Raw genomic sequence first — 12,289 nt, forward strand, 5'->3', positions numbered from 1 at the left:
GCTTCACATTTGAAATAGTAAAAATATGAAAGTGAAATTTGTATTCTTTGCGTATTTTAAAGTTCTAAACTAATGTAGGTAGTTGACAATAATTTACATTTTATTTTACACTTTAGCAAGCATTGATTAAGTGTAAAATAAAATTTAAATTACTCAAAGACAACGTTGAGATTTTTTTAAAGTGGTATAGAACTGTTCAAATAAATCAGTCCGTGCCTTATTTGCTGAATCCATATGATCTACAAAGGATTGTGACTATAAAATATGTACAAAATAATAGTCACGCGTTTTAGGCACTTAGTCCTCGGCAAGAGGAGTTTAATTGGAAAAGAACCCCATTTCAAAAACATTAAAATAGCCTCCGAAACGTAGGATAGTGTCAGTTGAGTGGGTGAGGCAAGGAATTACAACGAATATATTTAGTTTGGAGAATAACATAGTGTTTTCGTTTTCACCCAATCTGTAAAGTGTCTTCTTAGGGCTGTGTATTAACCTCCGTCAAAAATATCGTATCTTGAATATAGCCTGAATGAAATATAGAAATAGAGCTACTAGTTGACGACATCATACGCCCTTATTATTCACTGAGCTATATAATTAGTAAGCAACGTTACAATTTTCATCACAATAAAGTTGGCAGCAATGCGCTGTATTGTTGATTGTTCTGAGTCAGCTGATTTATTGTCAGACCAGCTGATCACCCGGTCTCCATACACAGAACTGGTTCCATGCCTGATTTGCTGCATTAATTACTCCGCCGTTGGAAAGCAGGCATTATAATAATTCATTGCCTATATTTTGCTTCCTTGTTGCAGATCCAGACTTACAACTGATTGCAATCGCTTGTTGTAACTGGAGTTTTGTCTAACTAGCTTGTATCAGTGAACTTCTTATGTGGCGAATATAACTTGTTGTGATTCGAATCCATACAAACATTTAAAGACTTTTGGATGGTAATAAATCGAATTTTGCGACATCTTGCTAACTTTCCTCTTGATATTGCTGGTATAGGTAAATCATAAATGATAAGAGTCGTTTTGGCAGATTTAAATATGTTTCTATGAAGACTTTTTTCTGATCATAAAATTGAAGATTTTAATGGCTAAGTTGATTTTGGAGGGAAGTTAATTTTTGTTCAAAGGAGTTTTTGATATCAAAGCTATACAGTATATTTGAAGACCAGGTGTATCTAAAGTATAAAAGGTCTTGGTTTCGAAGGTTATGTTATAAATACATTGTACTGGCGTATCGAAGGACTGGGGTTTCCAAGGTCATGGGGTACCAAACCCCTGGGGAATCAAAGGTTCTGGGTATTACTGGCCTGGGGTATCGAAGGTCATGGTCATGGGTATCAAAACCCTGGAGAATCAAAGGTTCTGGGTATTACTGGCCTGGGATATCAAAGGTCATTGGTATCAAAACCTGGAGAATCAAAGGTTCTGGGTATTACTGGCTTGGGATATAAAAGGTCATGGTCATGGGTATCAAACCCCAGGAGAATCAAAGATCTGGGTATTGCTGGCCTGGGATATCAAAGGTCATGGTCATGGGTATCAAACCCCTGGATAATCAAAGGTCTGGGTATTACTGGCCTGGGATATCAAAGGTCATTGGTATCAAAACCTGGAGAATCAAAGGTTCTGGGTATTACTGGCCTGGAGTATCGAAGGTCATGGGTATCACAACCCTGGGGAATCAAAGGTTCTGGGTATTACTGTCCTGGGGTATAGAATTGCATGCATGGGTATCAAAACCCTGGGGAATCAAAGGTTCTGTGTATTACTGGCCTGGACATGGAAGGAGAATCGAGGGTCTGAACATACTCAACTCGTGTGATTCCAGCCCATTCAACAATACCTTTCAATACTAAATTGTACATATCTGTGAGATTCAAATTTCTTAAACAAGGAATTAATATGAAAAAGTTGTTGGCTAGTCAAAGAAAATGTAAACATAACATGAAACCAGTTTGAATTAGCATGTAGATACGCCAAACGTGGCGACGTGAAGCAATGACGTCACTTCCGGCGACAACTCTGACTGACTCTGACAACGCAGGGGCGACGACGGACGACAGCGGGATTGTCATCAACAGACAGACAGACAGACGTAGGCCCGACAATAGTTGTGGGTTGGGACCGCCTCGCAGACTACGTCGCATACAGGCATAGAACCGCGGTTGTAGAACCAATACAACCCACTTATAGTGGGTACACACACGTTACTACTCCCAAGTTTCATACAGTATTACCAATACCTATCAAAACGCTGTACAAATCATTAAATTTAATCTACAGTACAAACAAATGAGGAGCTATAAGCCTTCTTCGTTTTGAAGAGTTTGACAAGGAAGGATTTGCCTTTTCCCTCTAGAATTTGCTATTTCCGTGGGTTGGGTTTATCTAAGGTCTGGAAAAACTAATTTTTTTCGGTTTAAGGTTCAAGAGGTCGAAAAGTTCATTGACACGTCAACAATCATAGGGTTCTACGATTTTGGTGGAATTTGGATCGATTGGAAATAATTTTTGTGCCCTAAAAATCTAGATAGATTTTGACTACGCATTTTTTTACTTGTTTTATTGTTTACTCTTTCTAATAGTTTAACAAATTAATTTAGTGTATTGCATTTGTATTATTGTATAAGCTCTACTGTATTGATAGGTTGCCAACGGATGGTAAGTGCTAAACGCAGAAGGTTTTCACCTAATTGAGGATTTATTCATTGCTGTAGATTTAATATTAGTATGAATTTATCTTAATACAATTAATTTTTTGGTGGAGAAAACATGTCTGAGAACGATTTGAATTGTATTTATTTCAAACTTAATCTTAGCAGTAAAATTTAGCAAACGGCTAACAGTCACCTGTGACTTAAACAGAAAAAAAAACACTATGCCGTGGTATTACTAATTTACAACATTATAAAACAGTAATTGCGCATGTTACTGCAAATCCTTACGAGGCAATCCAACATATCAACATAAACTGCTCATTTAAATCTCATTAATAAATATTTTGGAATTAATGATGTCGATATTTTGATACGTCAAACATTCTTTTCCAGCTTGGGTCATAGCTTTTGTGAACTCTGCACTCTGATCCTTTTGTAAACTTGATATATATTGTTGGTTCAAGCCGAAATACATGATAAAGGGATTGCAGAACCACCTTTTGTAACAATATAGTCCAGGGGCCGAAAACATGAATTTTGACACCTTTTGTCATCTGATTGTTCGGAAAAAGAGTTCTTGTCCATTCAAAAATTTCAAAAGTTTATACAGGAATCTACTTGTTTGAATCTTGCTTTGAAGGATGTTAAAATCAACAACAATAGCCTAATTTTGTGTCCGATCTCGGACCTGATTAGTAATTTGAATGATTTATCGATTTTATTTACTACGTCTGTTTATAGTATGAGACAACTTATCTTTTCAACTCTTCGCGTGCATTATTTCTACGGATACAACAGTTACATGGAGGCCTCTGGAAACACTAATAAACATACAAGAATTAAAAATTTTACAGTTTAACAACTGATTCACATAAACTAATTGAAATGAAGACATAACCCGACATTTATGAATCTACAGATACTGGCTTGAACGTTGACCCCAAGCACATACATGGATGTCATCAAACATATAATATATAGGCATGCTTCAAGCGCACGTGTCCAATGGTTCCAAGTCGTAAAAGTCGCCATGGCCAATGCTTGACACATCGTCACAACACAAGCCCACGGACCGCACCAAGAGTATGAAGGTTCTTGAAACTTATTTTGTTTTAACGCCTGCTGCCACGGTCGTATAGGTACTCTTTGAATGGATTTTATGACCGGAGCAAAAAGAAGGCTTTGTCCGAGACTTGCTGGCGGCGGTCACAGACAAGCGGCCATTGGCGCAGATGTTCCTTTGAACGCTCTTAAAAGGGCTGTAAAACCTTTTGACAGACTCAGTCATTTGCTGCTACCGCGGTTCTGCAGAGGAAATTGTGGCGCCATGTGAAACTTGCTGAAAGAACTTGTCCATCTAAAGCAATTGTCCTTTTAGAGCGATTCGAATATGTTGAGGGAGTGGTTGTGAAAGAATTGTCTCTTCCTTTGTGTTTTAGACAACGCTATTATACTTCTTGGTTCATGTCAAAGATTATTGTTTTATCCATATGAGTTTACAATTCCAACCATTACAATTTTTTAATTTGAGATACAACACAAAATTATGATGGCTGTATCATACACTTAAGGTACCGAAGAAGATATCCCACCAGTGTGTACCAGCCGGTCCATCGGGAATGCGCCACTAGGACCAGGTAGACACCGGAAAAGTGCCACTGCCAAATCGATCCCTTCCCCAAAAAACGCACCGTCAGAGCGCCAATGCGGCATAACCTCTTGAAGTTCAGAAAATACTTCAAGTTCAACAGGTTCAACTTAAGTTTATCCCTTCATTATCGGATTAGGTTAGGTTACATTCCATCCTCCGCCTGATTACCCGGCAACCTGTTTACACTTTTAGTTTGGCTTGATAAAATGTTTAGCGCGTACGACAGAGACCAGTAATTGACAGCAGTACCAACGGCTCAATATAAATATTTATATTCCAAAACTTGCAGTGGCTTTGACATGCAATGGAATCCATACTGTAATTCATAGTCAGAATCTGAATCTACAAAATCATCTTTTAACAAAGTGCTGAATTGAAACCCACCAGCAAACTGGATTTTTCGCAGTTGCTATGAGAAGAATTTCATCTTTGGGAGATTTTATGATGAACCCAAACGTGTGTCCGGCCTTGCGGGGTATTCAAAAGGGTTCATTCGGGAATTCACTCGGGTAAACGGTTAATAAAGTTCACTGAGCCTTTGAAGATCTCATTGCTCCTGAAGCTTGCTTCCTAAAGAAGCCAGCAGTCACCCACTCAAGTTCAAAGGTCAATTGTCTCCACGATGTGTTGGGTGACTAACGGTAGTCCACACCCACTCGTCGCGTGTCTCCGCTGTTAGGAGTGCTAATTAGTATTACTAACAGCCTCCGTGTCATCTGCATACAGTAGATGACAACTGCTAATTGCAGTGTATTGGTTGTTGAAGATATACGATCTGTTTACCTGAGCTGGAAGACATTGCTTTAGTTCCTTTTAGTTTGAGTGCCCAAGACGTTATGTATTTAAAGGGTCGCATTGCCTCAAAAGATCGCTTTGATTGATTAACACCTGATTGTAAAGCTACCATTGATGTTCAGAAGTAATAGCTCAATTTGAAATGGTGGATAGCAATTCAATCTCTTGTGGACTATCTATTACCTACCACCGCGTTCAATTACCTTTGGCTAAGCAAAGAACAACATTTGTAGGAGGAGATAAAATGTGTAATGTATCTTTATCCGACCACTCAAAAGGGAATATGATGCGTGCATTCTATTAGTTATCATAAATAGCTCCACTTCATCACTGTTGACGAAAAACATCCCACTTTCTCTTCAAATGTAAAAGGTGCTTCTTAAAATAGCTGTGTCCAATGTGTAAAATGAATAGGTTACTGCGATTTTTCAAGATCTGGCTATATTATTTTTATTTCGTTCAATAAAAATACTTTTAGCCAGTTGTGTAAATGAGTCCTTGGACACGTTTTTGCATTTGTTCTTAGTGTAGGATTGTTTTATGAGAGACAACGGTATTTGGTTGTCCAATTTTGGTTAATATAGAACTGGATAAAAAGAAACTTCTTGATTTTAGCTCTTTATAAATTTAAAATATTGACGATTAGATTTGTTCTTAAAAGATTGGTGTTCTATAATGTAAAAGGTAATCAGGCCTATGCTTTTAGCGAATTTCCCATATAGGGAATAAGCTATTACCGTAGTACTCATGGTAAGACCTGGACGCAGGACCGATTTTTTTTCGCTTTGAGGTCCCTAGAGGCCAAAAACGCCATCCGTTCAAATTCATATATATATATATATATATATATATATATGTGTGTGTGTGTGTCCGTTAGCACGATAACTCGAGCAAAAATGATCCGATTTTGATGAAATTTGGTACAAACGTGTAAACCTACGTTTATTTGAACGAGTTCGCGATCCAGCATGATCGGACCATGGGAACGGGGGGTTACGGGGGGTTTTATGGGGTAAAAATAGGTTTTTCCCATTTTTGACCCAAAAAACATAAAATTTAGCAATTTCTTTCCAAACCATTTTGTAGAGCTTAAAAAAAACAAATAATTTAGTATATTGAAGCGTTATTATGCGCCTAATGGTTACGGGGAAAATTCCAAAAAATTGTAAATTTAAAATTCCCATGTTATTCTTATGGAGAATAAGTAAACTGTTGTAGTTTGCTTGTTTATGAACATATTTTGATCAAAATTGGAAAATGATTTTATTTCTTACTAACTATTAACATTTTACAAAAAAAACAGTTTTACCCTCCCTGATGCAGCAAACCTAAGTACTTGTTAAACTAATTCTATTTGAATAGGGAATAAATGTTATATTTTTAAGTAGACATTTCAGTGTAAATCCAATCAGGCAAATGGAAATTCGCTTAGTCTGCAGGTTTGCTGCGGCGGGGGTATTTTGCTCTACTTTAGTTCTTGGCCTGTGATAGTGGAATCAATATACTGTGTTAAATGATCTCCTTAAGTTCTATCAACTCTTTGAACTATTCTTTTATTTTTTGACTGCTCTTAACATTTGTTGTTTTCAGCTATTATCCCCCTTATGTTGTCAGATTGTTGTACAAATCTGGTCAGGTGCTTTAGGTCACTTTCCCTAAACACCCAAAGGTCAGCAACAATGAACTTTAAAAAATTGTCATTGATACACAATATGCAGTATTTTTATTGATTTGATTGTTTCGTTGCATTTAAACGGTTAATTTAAAATTTTTGTAAAATTTACCTCTCAAATAGAGTACATAGTGTTATAAACCTGGTCTTGAACCACTTCGTTGCGAGGCCTCGTGCTGTTTGCGGAGTGCTACAAGGTAGTACCTTGGGGCCAAATATGTTCGCAAGATCTCAACCGATCTCCGCGAGTTAAACAGGAGGAGGAAGTGTAATTAGGTGTAATTGGATCTGGGCCAGTCTTCTCACGCGGTCAACAATCTACACGCACACACAGAACACACATACGCACTCACACTCACTTATGTGCATGTGTGATGTCCACTAATTTAAGAAGACGCGAAAGGTTTAGGTGATAGAACCCCTTTCTTGTAGATTGTCTTTCACGTGTGTTGATTGTTAATTGTTGTTGTGTTATGTTAATTGTGTATACGATTTGAACTACAATACCCGTTTATGTATGTATATTTTGCATTTTAACAACGTTTATTTATATGAACGTTATTTATATATATATTTGTAATACAATCAGTTCCATCATTTATTTGTCTTTTTAAATTATTCCATCCTATCGTTGAAATCTTCTGTTGAATCATGATAAAATCTCAAATTCTTTTTAATGTAAAATTTGATCTGACAATTATCATTGTTTGCTTTACAATTGCTACAGTCTATTGTTAAAATGTATTTTTAGCGAATTTCCCATATAGGGAATAAGCTATTACCGTAGTACTCATGGTAAGACCCGGGACCGATTTACTTTTTCGTTTTGAGGTCCCTAGAGGCCAAAAACACCATCTGTTCAAATTCATGTATATATATATATATATATTTATTTATTTATAATATATGTGTCCGTTAGCGTGATAACTCGAGCAAACTCATCCAATTTTGATGAAATTTGGTACAACAGGGGCAGACTGGCCCGCCGGCCCACCGGCCGGAGGGCCGATGCGCCTTCTCAACATTCCAATATTTGCGCCCTCGTTAAAGGAAAAATTCATAAAAATTTTTTAAAAATGAGACGAGATGTATTTTTTAGAAAGCAAGAGGAAAAACTTAGAGTAAAAGTTTCAGCAGTGAATAGCAAAACATAAAGTCGGGTGTGAGTGTGAGACCTGAATAGACACTGTTGACAAGCGAGAGCAAAGCAGCTCTTCTCTCTCGTACGTGTAGGCCTACTCCGAGTGGAAGGCACTTACTTTACTCTGTGGTCTGAGCTACTTAAAAACAGCTGTCCTCTTCCCGCGTCATTTTACGCCGATCCCGAAAAAAACTGCACTGCGACCACGAGTACTAGAAAAATGCCGGTATGGATCATAAACATAAACAAATTACGTTTTTGGCCCGAAAATAAACATTATTTAACATCGCTTAAATGGAACTGCCAAATGATATGTTCAATGCTCAGTATAGGATTCGGGCCAACAACGTCATTTGTTTATGTTTGTGATCCATACCGGTATTTTTCTAGTATTCGTGACTGCGACTACATCCGACATCGGTCGGTGTCACGATGTCGTCTGTAGTAAACAACTAGTGAAGATAATTTAATATTATTCATATTTGCTATAATATTTAATTATTGCTCACACTATAACTATTTCACTTTAAGTCACATTTAATTTTATCAATATCAACTCAACTCTCTTGTAAAATGGCGTTTGCCGTGCATATAATAAATAAATAAAGAGTGTGAGTTGCCAGTGCCAATTAAAATGTGACTCTCTTTAGTGAGTGTTTGATTTGTGTCTCTGTGTCGAAAGCTTCAATTTATTTTTATATTCTTTACCTACACAGGAAACATGAACGAAAGCAGTATTGTAGAATCACTACTTTTACAAAATTTAAATAGATTTAGTGACAGTGTATTTATTTGTTAACTTAACCATTACACAGTAAAGGTTAAACAGTAAACAGTATTTTAATATGTGGCTACAGCCTATTAATTAACTATTTCAATATGCACTATGGCACTAATTCTGTCAACTTTCCTATTTTACTTACAAATAGCCAGCCTAAAATACCTTCTTAGTTTTCTCTAGGCTATTTCGTTTGTAGAAATAGGTTAGGTAGGCCTACTTTAGGGTTACAGTTTTGACTTAATGTAATGCTAAAAAGTTTAAGTCAATAAATTGGTTTTGTTCACAGTGAAAGCATATTGTTTGTGTTAAAATAATTTCATAGAAATCTAAAATATATAACTTCTGTTATTTACAGTGCCAAAAAATGCAACAGTTGCAAGTTCATGCTGTAAACAGGAAGCAAATGATTTATATTGTATGCATGCAGCCAAGCCATGCAAGGGAAAACAAAGAAAATACACAAATATAATACGAAAGAACCTAAGAAAATCATTTGTATTTTTATTTTTGTTAGGATATTTACTGTCAGAATAGCACCAAGTCGTGTGGGTAAATAGTCTAAATTTTGTAAACCAAACATTAACCAATAGTGTCAGTTATCAGATTTCTGATTTTCCACTGTTAATGCCTCTAGATTGCCTAAAAATGCGAGATTACAGGTATAATTTAAAAAAAATGTCCCGGGGGAGGACCCCCGGACCCCCCTCTGTACAGGGGGGTATTCCATACCCCCCAGACCCCCCGGTTGGCGCCTTCGGGCTGGTCAAGGATTACGCCCTAATAGAGTACCCAGTCCGCCCCTGGGTACAAACGTGTAAACCTACGTTTATTCGAACGAGTTCGCGAACCAGCATGATCGAACTATGGGAACATGTGTTTATGGGGGGTTTTATGGGGTAAAAATTGGTTTTTCCCATTTTTAACCCTAAAAACTTAAAATTTCACATTTTCTTTCCAAACCATTTTGTAGAGCTTAAAAAACAAATAATTTAGTATATTGATGCGTTATTATGCGCCTAATGGTTACGGAGAAAATTAAAAAAAAAACTGTAAATTTAAAATTCCCATGTTATTCTTATGGAGAATAAATAAACTGTTGTAGTTTGCTTTTATATGAACATATTTTGATCAAATTTAGAAAATGCATTAATTTCATTCTAAACTATTAACATTTTACAAAAAAAAACACACACACATTTTTACCCTCCCTGTTGTAGCAAACCTAAGTAGGCTACTTGTTTAATTAATGTTAATTAAATAGGGAATAAATGTGATATTTTTAAGGAGACATTTTTGTGTAAATCCAATCAAGCTAATGGAAATTCGCTTAGTCTGCAGGTTTGCTGTAGTGGGGGTATTTTAGAAATACTTTGGTTAATAATATATAAGAGCTTCTGGTTTATATTGTTTCTTCGAATGTCAGTTTTAATTAACTAACGCCAAAATGTCCAAACAAGTAGGCTAAGTACAATATATAATTTAATGTTTATATAATGGGTTCTTTAACGTGATCATCAATACTTACCAATACAACATGAATCCCTTTTTATTAAAAAGAAACATAAGAAAAGTGCTAATGACTTATTTAAATGTTTAAACTTTGTCTAGACATTCGTTGATAAAAATTCAATCGGTGCCATTAGGGGAAAACTGGCAAAATTATCATTAGGAGATCAAGATTTACCTTATTATGAAATAGACTCAACCCTTTTTAATATTTAATTACCTGTGGTACTTGTTCAATAGGAACTAAATGTATCATGTACATAATTGTTTGCCTTGAACTAACCACAAAAAGAGTCGTTGTCTATATTGTAAAAAAACACGATAATGAATTGGTAGAAACAAAAAAAATGACAAAAAGTAAAAAATTGTTAAATTGACCGTTCACTTTAGAATGGGCTATTTTACGACGGTTTTTATTGAAAATCGTTAAGTTTTGTCCGTCGGCCGCCCACATTTGCCGCCACAAACGACCGGAGATGGCGGGAAAATCATAAAACGTCCACCGCAAATTTCAGGGTCTTTGGCAGCCAACAGTGTGTGACATAGTAAATGCGAGACACGAAATTGTACAAATGTCAGGTATCTGAAATGTGTTCGGACGTGTCTGAGTTTTCTCGTGCATTTGAAGTATTGAAAAGTTTTAGTCATTACCATGTTTACCATAGGTTCTGGCGCACACCACTGGGAGCGCCATGTAGTCACGTAGCACGTACGCCATAACTACATGGCGCTTCCAGCGGTGTGCACCAGAACCTATGGTAACCACGTATGTATTTCTCAAAGTCTCCAAAATCTGTTCAGCATCTACCTGAGAGACCGATTTTTTATTTTCTTGGAGGATTTTTCGCTAAGTTAAGAGAATCATGCCACTATCGCATAGCTAAATTTACTGGCAATTAGCTGGATTTCTTCCCGAACCTTTCAGACCAGAAGTATCATGCTTCAACTACTCCAGCTACAGTATTACGATTCGATGAGTTAAGACTTAAACGTTAGAAATAGTACGTTTAGATAGAACTAGCGTGGTACAATCTGAAATGAACATTGAAATAAAAAGTACGCAGAGGAAATTTCGACCAAGGATGAGATTCTTGTGGGACGAGAAAGCCAGGATGATGGAAGGCTGCTCCTCCTATATAATGACAGTTTAGACTAGAGCAGTGTAGGCGGTCCAGCTAGACTCCAGACTTACCATCTAGGCCACTCGAACAACGAATTCCACTTTAAACAAGTCTACTGGCCAACAGAATAAAATATGTTACCAACGAGTTATGTAACGATTTGACTTAAGGTACGACGAAATGAGGAATGGGTGTTCTTCCAGAATCGGAAAAGAACATTAGACGAAACATGGCCATGCAATATATGGTTAGAAGAAAATTCACAAAAGACTGTCTAAAATACCAGGATATTTTTGTAATATAAACTTAACCAACCAGGAATCCCAAAAAATATACATTATAATATTTTTTGTGTTTAAGTTGGATAATTAAAAAGCTTAGTAAAGCATACTACATTTACCAGTAGCCTCCTAACATTTATATGATCCGAATAATCTATATTACTTCATTTTATAAAGTAACAAACAGTATCAGAATAGCTTTATTTCTTCTGTTAACAGCAAAAAAGTATTGATCATGTCAATAATTGCAACACATTACCAACTGTCATATAAACATTTTCTACACCGCACCTACTATTCTGAACAATTATTTTTTGTCATAACCCGATAAAATGTATTGCAGAATTACAGTTCACGTAACCTAAGTTTACGCCTGCAAGCGAGAGAGCTTGGTAATAGTTCTCGAAGGACTAAAAACTCCCTTCTCGAGGAATAAAACTACTTCAATTGCAAATTTAAATTTGTTTTTGACTTCATTTGTGATGGTAAAAGGCCCTTATGTTGAAACCCATTTAATAGAATGGGTTATATTTATGATCATTATTAATTTACCATTACAATTCAAATATCATTGACTCGAGTCACAGCAGTAGGTACACAGTCCAAGTCGGGTATTAAATCATAACAGTTTAGTTATAAAGAGAGTTTGAAGTCTCTCACACAAATGGCA

This window comes from Macrosteles quadrilineatus, unplaced genomic scaffold (assembly GCF_028750875.1).
Source record: "Macrosteles quadrilineatus isolate MER2022 unplaced genomic scaffold, UCM_ALF_1.0 Scaffold_1__1_contigs__length_201487025, whole genome shotgun sequence".
NCBI classification, from domain to species: Eukaryota; Metazoa; Arthropoda; class Insecta; order Hemiptera; family Cicadellidae; genus Macrosteles; species Macrosteles quadrilineatus.